Raw genomic sequence first — 14,163 nt, 5'->3', positions numbered from 1 at the left:
TTCTGCCTCTGTGATCTGTGACAATTGCAGATGGTAAAACCTCCATAAGCCTTATTCGTTGAATAAGGCTGCAAGAGAACAGAAGTTCTTCTCATCCAACAACCAGACCAATGGCGAGTGAATATTTCAGATAACAAAAAATAAATAAATCTTTTTTTAAGGTCACGGGAATATGCAACAAAAATGTGGAATACTGGAGCTCTGATGAATTCATGATAACTGCATAGACTTAAATAAAAACTAGCACGCTACTTGAGTATTCCAAAGGAAGATAATTCAGAATCTACTGGGAAATTTAACTGCCCTGCAAGACTTGGCTACATTCAGAAATTCCTTTATAACTATAAACATATTGCTTAAATTCAAGCAATATGGGGAAATCAACTCCATTATCAATACATTACCCATGCTGTACTTATTTGGTTATAAATTTTTACTGCTTTTATTGTTCCCTTTTAATTAAAAATTAGTTCATTTTTTCATTATTAATTTAGTTTTGGTGTATGCTTTGGGTTAACAGATTTAAGACTGATATGATACACATTTATATCAATACTATCTGGGCTATAATTATCCAGTACCTACAATGCAAACATGTAAGTGTTGCAGTCCAACTATGAATTATTCATGTCTCTACTACTACTAAAGATATATACGATCTCTTTTAAAAAGATACTTATAAGTGATCCTCTTTATCACTGAGCTTTTCTCACTGGAAAATGAAAAAAAGAGCCTTTTGCAAGAGTAATTAGGAAAAGCATGCAAGAATAAACAGCCATAAAACAAGAGAAAGAGGATAGACTGAGGAACAAAAAGAAAGGTCATGGGAGTGAATATATGAATATAATATTGTAAAAAATGGAGAGAAGGAGGGTCCAAGATAGCAGAGGAGTGAGCAAAAGTTACACTAACCTCCTTCCAAGAACAATCTGGAATTACAACTAAATTGAAGAGAAATCACCTGGAACAACTGAACAATAGCAAGAGAGAAGCCTTATAACCACAGACAGAGTGAAGAATTAGTTTCAGCAAAACATAACTGGTAGGGAGTGCAGTGGATACATGAGACAGCTGGCTAGGTGCCCAGCAGCAGCAGCTGAAGTGCCAGAGTGATAGTTAAGTGGCTTGTTGGATCCACCTGAGAAGTGTGGGATATAAACCCTACCAGCCTAGAGCACTAGAGCCCAAAAAGTACATAAATAACATCCAGCTATGAAAAGCTGCCAGGTTGCTCTCTGCCAAAGATAGATGGCTGGAGATGCAAAGAGCCATTTAGAAGCCAACGCAAAAAATTTCATTTGCAGCCACTTACACTGGGTTCCAGCAAAGGGGTTGGGGAGGGCAGGTAGAGTAAACTGAAAAGGCTTAAGGAAAGACTGGGGATGGAGGTTTTAGGGAGACAACTAAGAGAGTAGCTGCTAGGATCATGGTGCTGAGTCACCCTCCATACCGCAACAGCCATCGTGCCCAGGCATACCACTCCCCTCCAAGTGGCAGCAGCTTCAGGGGAAACAATAGTGCCAACACCAGGAGGATTCTACCTGGCCCTATTAGGGTGCTTAGGCCTGAATTCTGAGTGCAGAGTGGCTTAGATTAACAACCAAAGGAGTCACCGACAGACAGTAGATCCTAGAAGTCTCGAACAGGCAGCTTAAAGTCAGAGAGGGTCACCATCTGACATCACCAGAGGCAGATCCAGAAAGAAAAACCAGTAGTAAATACTAGAAGCTACCAAAACCAAATCCACCAAGGTCCTCTGTATGATTTGTGATATTTCCTTTCCTGCACAGCTATCTAACTTTCATTTCTTGTCCTTTATGTTTGTGTATATTAAGTCAATAGATTTTATACTATAGTTTATTTCAATTCATATATTTTGCCCCTACTTTCTCTTACCCCATTTTATCTTCTTTCCTCTTATTATTTTTTTTTATAGTACAAAATTTTTATATTTAGAATTAGCCAGCTGGACTCAGTTTAGATGATCCCAATTTTGTTGGCGACATCCAAAGCATCATAGTCTGGAGCCAGTCGAACATATGCCTTCTTCTCCCCATCAGGTCTGATCAGGGTGTTGACCTTGGCCACCTCAATATCATACAGCTTCTTCACAGCCTGTTTGATCTGGTGCTTGTTGGCTTTGACATCCACAATGAACACAAGTGTATTGTTGTCTTCTATCTTCTTCATGGCTGACTCAGTAGTCGGGGGAACTTGATGATGGCATAGTGGTCAAGCTTGTTTCTCCTGGGGGCGCTCTTCCGAGGATATTTAGGCTGCCTTCGGAGCCACAGTGTCTTAGGCCTCCTGAAGGTGGGTGACGTGCGGATCTTCTTCTTTTTGTGGCTGTGGACGCCTTTTAGCACCGCTTTCTTTGCCTTCAAAGCCTTTGCCTTGGCTTCGGCTTTGGGAGGGGCAGGGGCTTCCTTCTTCGCTTTGGGCGCCATCTTCATGAAAAGGGTCTCCTCTTATTATTTTCATTTTAAATTTTGTTTTCCCTCTTGCTATAACTTCTTTCCATTCCACACTCTTACTATTCCTCCCCTGTCAAGCCTCACAAAATCAATTTTCCTGTCAATGGTCATCTCACATTCTTTTTCCTGCTCTGAAAATACCCATGTTCTCTCTCCACCTTCAGCAATCTTTGTTCATTGGTTATGGATAAAGTAGTTGTTGTTGCATTTTTTTTCAATTTTAACTCTAGATCTTCACTAATTTTGTATTTCAAACCTCAAATTTTACCATTCCCCTCTCCTACTCTTTTTATCTCAAATTTTAATTTTTACCTGTCTTAGTTTTTTCTTTTCTCTTTCATCCTGCCCTTATTTTTTCCTTCATTTTCTTTTTTCTTTTCATCTCACGTTTTAATTTTTCCACATTTTAGCCTGGTTTTCACTCTTTACACTTAGTATTACCTCTCCCTCTATCATCTCAAAATCAATTCCCTTTCCTGTATACATCTCTTAAGCTTCTTTTTCTTTTTTCTCTATTATTCCCATCATACTTATATTAATTTTAGCTCATTTGTTGTTGATAATGCTGTGGTTGATCTTACTCTCTAATTTGGTTCCTATTTTTATTATTTATTGACTTTTCTTTCCATTTTCCTCACTCTCACTTTACTTTGTTTAAATTTCTGTTTAAAACTAATGCTGCATGTTTCCCTGCTATTATACAATTCTACCTTCTTCATTCTCTTTTTTAGATTTCTTTTTATTTTTTGACACAGGGGACAAGAGGGAGAAAGAGAAGGTGAGAAACATTAACATGTGGTTGCCTTTTGCATGCCCACTACTGGGGACCTAGCCTGCAACCCAGGCATGTGCCCTGATTGGGAATTGAACTAGTGAACCTTTAGTTCGCAGACTGGCATTCAATCCACTGAGCCACACCAGCCAAAATTTCATTCCTTTTTTATTGACAATTTAAATTTTACCTTCTCTCTTTGCATTGCTCTGATTCCCAGCTTTTATTAGTATTCCTCTCTATAACTTCTCAATATCCTTTTTATTTCACTAAGTCATCTCATATTGCTCTCCTTTCTTATAATAGCCTAATCTCTTTACATGCTTATTAATACTGGTTCATTTGCTATTGATACTGGGATTGTTGGTGGGAGTTATATTTCCAGGTGTAGGTTTATTTCCCGGACTTTGTGGTTTCTGTTGTGTCAGTGCCTATACAACAGCATAGAGAATGTGGTGGGTAGAGTGACTATCAGTCAACCAACTGGAGGGAAGGATGCACCAAAGAATGACCCAGCATCAAAACCCAAATACATCCAGAGAGCCAACATAAATGGCCTAAAGGGCATCCCAAGAGTGTTAAGTACAGGAAAACAAGGAGACTGCACCCTGCATTTCACATGCTTCCTACCTTAGAAATTCACATCACAGAGACAGGGAGTCAAAGTAGGTCAATTTAAGAAGCAGAAGCAAACAAGAAGAATCTCCCCCAAAAATGGGAAGACAAAGAAACACCCCCCCCCCCCCATTGAAAGGAAAGGAGGAATCTGCAGAAAGAGAGCTAAATGAAACAGAGGCAATCAAACTATCAGATACTGAGTTCAAACCAATAGTTATAAGGAAGTGCAATGAGCTCAGTGAGAATTGCCAAAAACTACACGAAAGCTATAAGAAACTTACTGCAAACTACATCAGCGTGAAAAAGGACATAGAAACTATCAACAAGAGCCAGGAGGACATGAAGAATACAATTTATGAATTGAAGAGCACGGTAAAGGAATCAAACACAGGCTAGATGAAGCAGAGGATCAAATCAACTCTGGAGGACAGTTGGAAGAAAATTCCCACAAAAAGCAACAAAAAGAAAAAAGACTCAAAAAGAATGAAAATAGGTTAAGGAAACTTCAGGACAACATGAAACCTAATAATATCCATATAATAGGGATACCAGAAGGAGAGGAAGAGGAGCAAGGGATAAGAAACCTGTTTGAAAAAGTAATGATGGGAAACTTCCCTAATTTGATGAGAGAAAAAAGTCACAAAAGTCCAAGAAGCACAGAGGGTCCTAATCAAGATGAAGCAAACAGGCCCCTCCAAGACACACCATAACTAAAATGGCAAAATTCAAAGACAGAGAGTCTTAAAGGAAACAAGGGAGAAGCAGGAAGTAACATACAAGGGAGCCCCAATAAAGCTAGCAGCTCACTTCTCAAGGGAAATGCTCCAAGCCAAAAAAGAAGGCAAGAAATATTCCAAGCAATGAAAACCAAAGGCCTGCAACCAAGACTACTCTATCCAGCAAGGCTCTCAATTAAAATGGAAGGCCAAATAAGAAGTTTCCCAGACAAAAGAAGCCTCAAAGAATATACCTCCTCCAAGCCAGCTGTGCAAGAGATGCTAAAGGGACTGCTTTAAGAAGATGAAGAAAAACAGTGAGAGGGAGAAGAACACAGGAACAAAGAGGAAAAATGGAAATAAGTACCTATCAATAATAACCTTAAATGTAAATGGATTAAGTGCTCCAATCAAAAGACATAGGGTAGCTGAATGGATAAGAACACATGACCCATACATATGCTGCCTACAAGAGAACCACCTCAAAAAAAAAAAGACCTACACAGACTGAAGGTGAAGGATTGGAAAAAATATTCCAAGCAAGTGGACAGGAAAAAAAAGTCAGGATAGCAACACTTATATCAGACAAAATAGACTTCAAAACAAAGGCTATAAAAAGAGACACAGAAGAACAAGTCATAATACTCAAGGGAAGAATCCATCAAGAAGACATATACATTGTAAACATATATGTACCCAACATAGGAACACACAAACATATAAGGAAAATTTTGGAGGACTTCAAGAAAGATACAGATAGCAACACAGTGATACTAAGGGATTTTATCACTCCAATTCAACAATGGATAGCTCTTCCTGATAAAATATCAATAAGGATATTGCAGCATTGAACAATGCCCAAGATCAAATGGACTTAACAAATATATATAGAACATTTAATCCCAAAAAAGCAAAATACACATTCTTTTCAGATGTACATGGGACATTTTCAAAGACAGACCACACAATAGAACACAAAACAAAACTTAACATAGTCAAGAAAACTCAAATCATATCAAGCATCTTCTCGGACAACAAGTGCTTAAATCTAGAAACCAACCTCAAGGAAAAGACTCAAAAACACTCAAATTTGTGGAGATTGAATAGCATGCTATTAAACAATGAATAGGTTAATAATGAGATCAAGGAAGAAATCAAACAGTTTCTGGAAACAAATGACAATGAACTCACAGCAGTCCAAAATTTATGGGGCACAGTGAAAGCAGTCCTGAGGGGGAAGTTCCTAGTGATACAGGCCTACCTAAACAAGATAGAAACATTTAAAATAAACAACCTAATCCTACATCTATAAGAACTGAAGGATCAACAACAAAGCCCAGAGTGTGTAGAAGGAAGTAAATAACCACGATCAGAGCAGAATTAAACGACATAGAGACTAAAAGAACAATTCTAAGGATCAATAAATCAAGGATCTGGTTCTTTGAAAAGATAAACAAAATCAACAAGCCTTTAAGCAAACTCATCAGGAAAAAAAGAGAAAGGACCTAAATAAACATAATCAGAAATGAAAGAGGAGAGATTACAAATGACACCACAGAAATACAAAGGATTATAACAAAGTGCTACAAACAACTACAGGCCAAGAAACTTGAAAACTTGGGTGAAATAGAGAAATTTCTAAAAATATATAATCTTCCAAAACAGAATCAAAAGGAAGCTAAAAGCCTGAAGAAACTGATAATAGCTGGTGAAATCGAAGCAGTAATCAAAAATCTCCTGGCACAGAAAAGTCCTGGACCAGGCATTTTCACAGGAGAATTTTACAAAACATTTGAAGAGCTAAACCCTACCCTTCCTATGTGATTCCAAAAAATCCAAGAACAGGGAAGACTCCCAAACTCTTTTTATGAAGCCGGCATCATCCTAATGCCAAAACCACATAAAGACACTACAAAGAAAGAAAACTACAGGCCAATATCATTGATGAACAAAGATGCTGAAATCTCAACAATATATTGGTAAGCCACATCCAGAGATATGTTACAAAGATCATACACCATGATCAAGTGGCATTCATCCCCGGGATGCAAAGATGGTATGATATTCACAAAACAAAAAACAAAATACATCATATAAACAAAAGGAAAAATAAAGATCACATGATCATGTCAATAAATGAGGAAAAAGCATTAGATAAGGTATAGCACACTTTTACAATAAAAACATTCAGCAAAGTGCAAGTAGAGTGAGCATACCTCAACCTAATAAAGGCCATATATGAGAAACCTACAGCCAACGTCATACTCAACGAGCAAAATCTAAAAGCTAAGATGAGGAACAAGACAAGGATGCCAGCTTTCACCACTTCTATGCGACATAGTATTGGAAGTCCTAGCTACAGTGATCAGAGAAGAAAAGGAAATAAAAGGCATGCAATTGTGAAGGAGGAAGCAAAATGTCACTGTTTGCACATGACATGATAAGATACAGAGAAAATCCTATAGACTCCATCTAAAACTACTCAACCTAAAAGGTTAATTTAGCAAAACAGTGGAATACAAAGTCAATATTCAGAAATGGAAACCATTTTTGTAAACCAACAATGAAATATCAGAAACAGAAATCATAAAAAAAATCCCATTTGATCTAGCAGCAAGAAAAATAAAGTACCTAGGAATAAAGCTAACAAGGAGGTGAAAGACCTGCACTCAGAAAATTACACAATACTGAAGGAAGAAATTAAGGAAGACACAAATAAATGTAAAAATATACCATGTTCATGGATTGGAAGAATTAACATCATCAAAATGTCCATATTACCCAATGCAATTTATAGATTCCCTGCAATTCCTATTAAAATACCAATGACATATTTCACAGATATAGAATAAATGTTTCAAAAATTTATATGGAATCATAAACAACCCTGTATAGCCCTAGCAATTTTGAGAAAGATGAACAAAATAAGAGGGATCATGATACCTGATATCAAACTTTATTACAAGGACAAGGTAATTAAAACCGTCTGGTACTGGCATAAGAACAGACACATAGATCATTGGAACAGAATATAGAACACAGAAATAAACCCAATCTCTATGGTCAATTAATATTTGACAAAGGGGAAAGAAGTATAAAATGCAGTAACAATAGCATCTTCAACAAACAGTGTTGAGAGATCTGGACAGCTACATGGAAAAAAAATTAAACTTCACCACCAAATTTACACCATACACAAAAATAAATTGAAGGTGGATAAAAGACTTAAATATAAGTTGTGACATGATAAAAGTCCCAGAGAAAAAGAACATAGGCAGGAAAATCTCAGTATTCGACAAAGCAATATTTTCACCGGTATGTCCTCTAGAGCAAGGGACATAAAGGAAAGAATAAACAAATGGGACTTCTTCAAATTAAAAAGCATCCACAAGGCTGAAAAAACATCAGCAAAATAAAGTGAGCCAACCACATGAGAAAATATATTTACCAATGATTCCTCAGACAAGGGGTTGATCTCCAGAATAGGGGTTGATGACACAACTCCACTCCAGGAAAACAAACAACCCAATTAAAAAATGGGCAAAGGACCTGAACACACACTTTTCCAAGGAGGACATACAGAGGGCCCAGAGACAAATGAAAGGATGCTCATCACCACTAGCCATCAGAGAGATGTGAATTAAAACCACAATGAGATACCACTTCACACTGGTCACAATGGTCATCATAAACAAATCAACAGACAAGTACTGGCAAGGTTGTGGAAAAAAAGAAACCCTAGTACACTGTGGGAATGCAGACTGGTGCAGTCACTGTGGAAAACAGTATGGAGTTTCCTTGGAAAACTAAAAATGGAACTGTCTTTTCACTCAGCAGTACCACTGCTGAGACTATACCCTGAGAATCTTGAAACACCATTTCAATAGAATTTATGCACCCCGATGTTCACAGCAGCACAATTTTACAATAGCCAGCTTTTGGAAGCTACCTAAGTGCCCACCAGTAAATGAAAGTATAAAAAAACATATGGTACACAATGGAATACTACATAGCAGCAAGAAAGAAGGAGCTCCTACCTTTTGTGACAGCATAGATGGATCTGGTGAATATTATGCTAAGTGAAATAAGCCAGGCAGTGAAAGACACATACCATACTATCTCATCTATGAGTGGAACCTAATCAACAAAACAAACAAATAAGCAAAATATAACCAGAGACACTGAAATAAAGAACAATCTGACAATAATCAGAGGGAAGGGGAGAAAGGGATAATGGGAGAAAATACACTAAGGGTCATCAAGGAACATGTGTAAAGGACTCATCAACAAAGACAACAGGGGCAGGGGAAGGTTTGAATGTGGAAGGTGGAGGGTAGATAGGGCAGGGGAGAACAATCAGAGAAAAATGGGGATAACTGTAATTGAACAATAAAAAAAATTCTTTAAATAGAGAGAAAACTTGTAAGATTATGCTTAATCCCAAAATGTGTATGTTGGAGTAATATTAAAAAAGGCATATAGCCCAGTTATCATGACAAAGAAAGAAAACACATACAGAACACATGCTGCAGTCTACCAGGGAGTATCATTCTTACCTCAAATGACTACATCACTTAAATAAGAGGAAAACAGCAAATAAAAACTTCATTCTTTAATAGACATTACAAGAAATACTCTAACACAATTTTCTTCAACATAACTTTCCTCAGGCATTTCTTATTAAATTTCTTTAACATATTATATATATCTTCTACTAAGGAATAAATTGGAAAATAAATTAACAGGATATAAGACTGTGAAAACGGTATAAATTATAATATTTTTCAAAGGTTTCTACATACCACGTTTGAAAAATTTTCTAACCCAACAGATACCACAGAAATACAAAGGATTGTAAGAAATTACTACAAAGAACTGTATGCCAAGAAATTTGAAAACCTAGGTGAAATGGACAACTTTCTGGAAAAATATAATCTTCCAAAACTCAATGAAAAAGAAGCATAAAGCCTGAACAGACCAATAACAACAAAAGAAATTGAAGCAGTAATCAAAAAACTCTCAACACACAAAAGCCCTGGACCATATGGTTTCACAGGAGAATTCTACAAAGCATTTAAGGAAGAGCTAACACCCATCCTTCACAGACTATTCCAAAAAATCCAAAAAGATGGGAGTCTCCCAAACTCTTTTTATGAGGCCAACATCACCCTAATTCCAAAACCAGATAAAGACACAACAAAGAAAGAAAACTTCAGGCCAATATATCACTGATGAACATTGATGCTAAAATCCTCAACAAAATACTGGCAAACCACATCCAACAATACATTAAAAAGATCAAACACCGTGACCAAGTGGGATTCATTCCAGGGATGCAAGGATGGTACAATATTCCCAAATCAGTAAATGTAATACATCACATAAACAAAAGCAAAGACAAAAACCACATGATCATATCAACAGATGCAGAAAAAGCATTCGATAAGGTACAGCACCCATTTATGATAAAAACACTCAGCAAAATGGGAATAGAGGGAGAGCATTCCTCAACATAATAAAGGCCATATATGAGAGACCTACAGCCAACACCATACTCAATGGGCAAAAATTAAAATCTTTTCCACTAGATCAGGAACAAGACAAGGCTGTCCATTTTCACCACTTCTATTCAATATAGTACTGGAAATTTTAGCCACAGTGATCAGACAAGAAAAAGAAATAAAAGGCATCCAAATCAGAAAGGAGGAAACAAAACTGTCACTGTTTGCAGATGACATGATAGTGTACATAGAAAATCCTATAGACTCCACCAAAAAAACTGCTTGACCTAATAAATGAATTTGGCAAAACAGCGGGATACAAAGTCAATATCCAGAAATCAAAGGCATTTCTGTACACCTACAATGAAACAGCAGAAGCAGAAATCAAGAAAAAAATCCCATTTGAAATAGCAAAAAGAAAAATAAATTATCTAGGAATAAACCTAACGAAAGAGGTAAAAGACCTGTATTTAGAAAACTACATAACACTGAGGAAAGAATCAAGGAAGACACAAACAAATGGAAACATATACTGTGTTCATGGATTGGAAGAATTAATATCTTCAAAATCTACATACTACCCAAAGCAATTTACACATTCAATGCAATTCCTATTAAAGTACCAATGACATATTTCACAGACATAGAACAAACACTTCAAAAATTTATATGGAATCATAAACGACTCCAAATAGCTGCTGTAATTTTGAGAAAGAAGAGTAAAGTAGGAGGGATGGCAATACCTGACACTAAACTACACTACAAGGCCACTGTAATCAAAACAGTCTGGTACTGGCATAAAAACAGGCACATAGACCAATGGAACAGAACAGAGAGCCCAGAAATAAACCCAAGTCTCTATGGTCAATTAATATTTGACAAAGGAGGCAACAACATAAAATGGAGTAAAAATAGCCTCTTCAACAAATGGTGTTGGGAGTACTGGACAGCCACGTGCAAAAAAATGAAACTTGAGCACCAACTTATACCTATACAAAAATAAATTCAAGGTGGATAAAAGACTTAAATATAAAACATGACACCATTAAAGTCATAGAGGAGAACGTAGGTAGGAAAATCTCAGATATTTCACAAAGAAACTTTTTTACTGACCTGTCCCCTAGAGCAAGGAACATAAAGGAAAGAATAAATAAATGGGACCTCATCAAAATTAAAAGCTTCTGCACAGCTAAAGAAAACAGTATCAAAATTAAAAGAGAACCAACTGTATGGGAAAACATATTTGCCAATGATACCTCAGACAAGGGTTTAATCTCCAAAATGTATAAAGAACTTACATGACTCTACTCTAAGAAGACAAGGAATCCAATTAAAAAGTGGGCAAAGGACTTGAACAGACACTTGTCCAAGGAGGACATACAGAAAATCCAAAGACACATGAAACGATGTTCAATATCATTAGCTAGCAGAGAGATGCAAATTAAAACCACAATGAGATACCACTTCACACCAGTCAGAATGGTCATCATAAACAAAGCACCAAACAAGTGTTGGAGAGGTTGTGGAGAAAAGGGGTCCCTAGTGCACTCTTGGTGGGACTGCAGACTGGTACAACCACTGTGGAAAGCAGTATGGAACTTCCTCAGAAAACTAAAAATGGATCTGCCTTTTGACTCTACGATTCCACTGCTGGGACTCTATCCTAAGAATACTAAAACACCAATTCAAAAGAACCTATGCATCCCAATGTTCATAGCAGCACAATTTACAATAGCTAGATGCTGGAAGCAACCTAGATGCCCATCAGTAAATGAATGGATCAAAAGACTATGGTACATTTATACAATAGAATTCTATGCAGCAGAAAGAAAGAAGGAGCTCCTACCCTTTGCAACAGCTTGGGTGGAGCTGGAAAACATTATGCTAAGCAAAACAAGCCAGGCAGTGAAAGACAAATGCCATATGATCTCACCTTTAACAGGAACCTAAACAACAAAACAAAGAAACAAGCAAAATATAGCCAAAGACACTGAAATACAGGACAGGCTGACAGTGACCACAGGGGAGAGTAGAGGGAATTTCAGGGGGCATTGGGAAGGGTTCACGGGAACAAACTTAAAGGACACATGGTCAAAAACTAGGGGGAGGGTGGTAAAGGGAGGGAAGTGGGGAGGGGTGGGAGGAGGAGCTGGATTGGGAGTAAAAAGGAGAAAACTGTATTTAAACAATGATTAAAATAAAACTTAAAAAAAAAGAAAAATTTTCTAACCAGCATGAAATAAATAGCAGAAATAAAAGATTTCAGGACTTATCCAAGTATTTTTATCCCTCAGAAGCAGTAACAATTTGTTCTACATTAAAAAAAGCAACTTTTGTTGTAATACCATGCCAAAAGAAAGAAAGAATAGGCAATGAAAATAGCCACAATAGGGAAGAAACAACCTCAGTTCTTACACATTAATCAGAGATCAAGGCAGTCAGAAGACTAATATCAAGAAGAAACACATAGAAGAGCCTAACTAGCAAAAAATGAGAGATGTCACTACCAGAGGTTAGTGTCAAGGCCATAAGGTTCAGTAAAAGACTCTCACACATTTGAATCCTAGGGTCCTAAAAAACATCCATTAATCCAGCCTAATGAATCCAAGGACAGCCTACAAGAATTAGCAGTCATTAAAAAGCACATACTAAATTTATTTGAATGATCCTAGATTTTCTGAGAGTTTATCATGGTATACTTAATATTCCTGCTCTTCCCAGGTATCTCCATTACAGAACTGGAGATTATGGGGGTAAAGCAAGAAAACTGTTGTCAAATCATTACCTATAAATATTGTGGAAAAATGTTTATTTTTCTATTTTTATTATATTTTGTTGATTATGCTATTACAGTTGTCCTGATTTTCCCCCCTTCTCCTCTCCACCCAACACTCTCTCAGGCAATCTCCCCACAACTGTTCATGTACATGGGTCATGTGTATAAGTTCTTTGTCTACTTCATGTCCTATACAGTACTTTACATCCCCATGACTATTCTGTAACTACCTATTTGTACTTCTTAATTCCCTCACCTCCTCACCCATTTCCTCACACTCCCCTCCTATCTGGCAACCATCAAAACTCGCTCCATATCCATCCATGATTCTGATCTGCTCTTCTTGTTTGCTTAGCTTGTTCTTTAGATTCAATTGTTGATAGACATGTAATTTTGCCATTTTATTGTTCATAGTTTTGATCTTCTTTTCCTTAAATAAGTCCCTTTAACATTTCATGCAATAATTGTATGGCGATTATGAACTCCTTCAGTTTTTTCTTGCCTGGGAAGCTCTTTATCTGCCCTTCAATTCTTAATGATAGCTTTGTTTGGTAAAGCAATATTGGCTGTTGGTCCCTGCTGTTCATGACTTTGAATATTTCTTGCCAATCCTTTCTAGCCTAGAAGTTTCTTTTGAGAAATCAGCAGACCGTCTTCCAGGCACTCCCCTATAGATAACTAACTTCTTTTCACTTGCTGCTTTTAAGATTCTATCTTTAACTTTTAGCATTTTAATATGATGTGTCTTAGTGTGGACCTCTTTGCATCTGTCTTCTTTGGGACTCTCTGTGCTTCCTGGATTTGCATGTCTACTTCCTTCAGCAAATTAGGGAAGGTTTCTTTCATTATTTTTCAAATATTTCCTATTCATTGCTCTTTCTCTTTGCCTTCTGGCACCACTATGAAGCAAATGTTGGACCTCTTGAAGTTGTCCCAGAGGCTGCTTATACTATCCTCACTTTTTTGGAATTTTTTTCTTCTTTTTCTGATTGGCTGTTTTTGCTTCCTTTTTGTTCCAAATCATTGATTTGATTCTTCAATCATCAACTCTATTGTTGTTTCCCTGTAGTTGTTCTTTATTTCAATTAGTGTATCTTTTGTCTCTGACTGTATCTTTTTTATGCTGCTGACGTCCTCACCAAGCTTCTTGAGCATCCTTTTAACCACTGTTCTGAACTCTGTATCTGATAGATTGCTTATCTCCATTTTGTTTAGCTCTGTTTCTGGAGTTTTGATCTGTTCTTTCACATGGGACATGTTTCTTTGTTTCCTCGTTTTCACAGCCTCCCTGTGTTTGTTTCTATGT

At 36.9% G+C, this 14,163-nt stretch overlaps 1 protein-coding gene and 1 pseudogene across 4 annotated transcripts in view; both read right to left on the bottom strand.

The window, feature by feature from the left end:
• PCCA (propionyl-CoA carboxylase subunit alpha) overlaps positions 1-14,163 on the bottom strand; it is a 488,979-nt gene that overhangs the window by 309,624 nt on the left and 165,192 nt on the right. The window lies entirely within an intron of this gene.
• Positions 1,924-2,486, bottom strand: LOC114508362 (annotated as a pseudogene).

Source organism: Phyllostomus discolor, chromosome 11 (assembly GCF_004126475.2).
Source record: "Phyllostomus discolor isolate MPI-MPIP mPhyDis1 chromosome 11, mPhyDis1.pri.v3, whole genome shotgun sequence".
Lineage (NCBI taxonomy): Eukaryota > Metazoa > Chordata > Mammalia > Chiroptera > Phyllostomidae > Phyllostomus > Phyllostomus discolor.
This window is presented reverse-complemented; position numbering and strand designations above follow the sequence as displayed.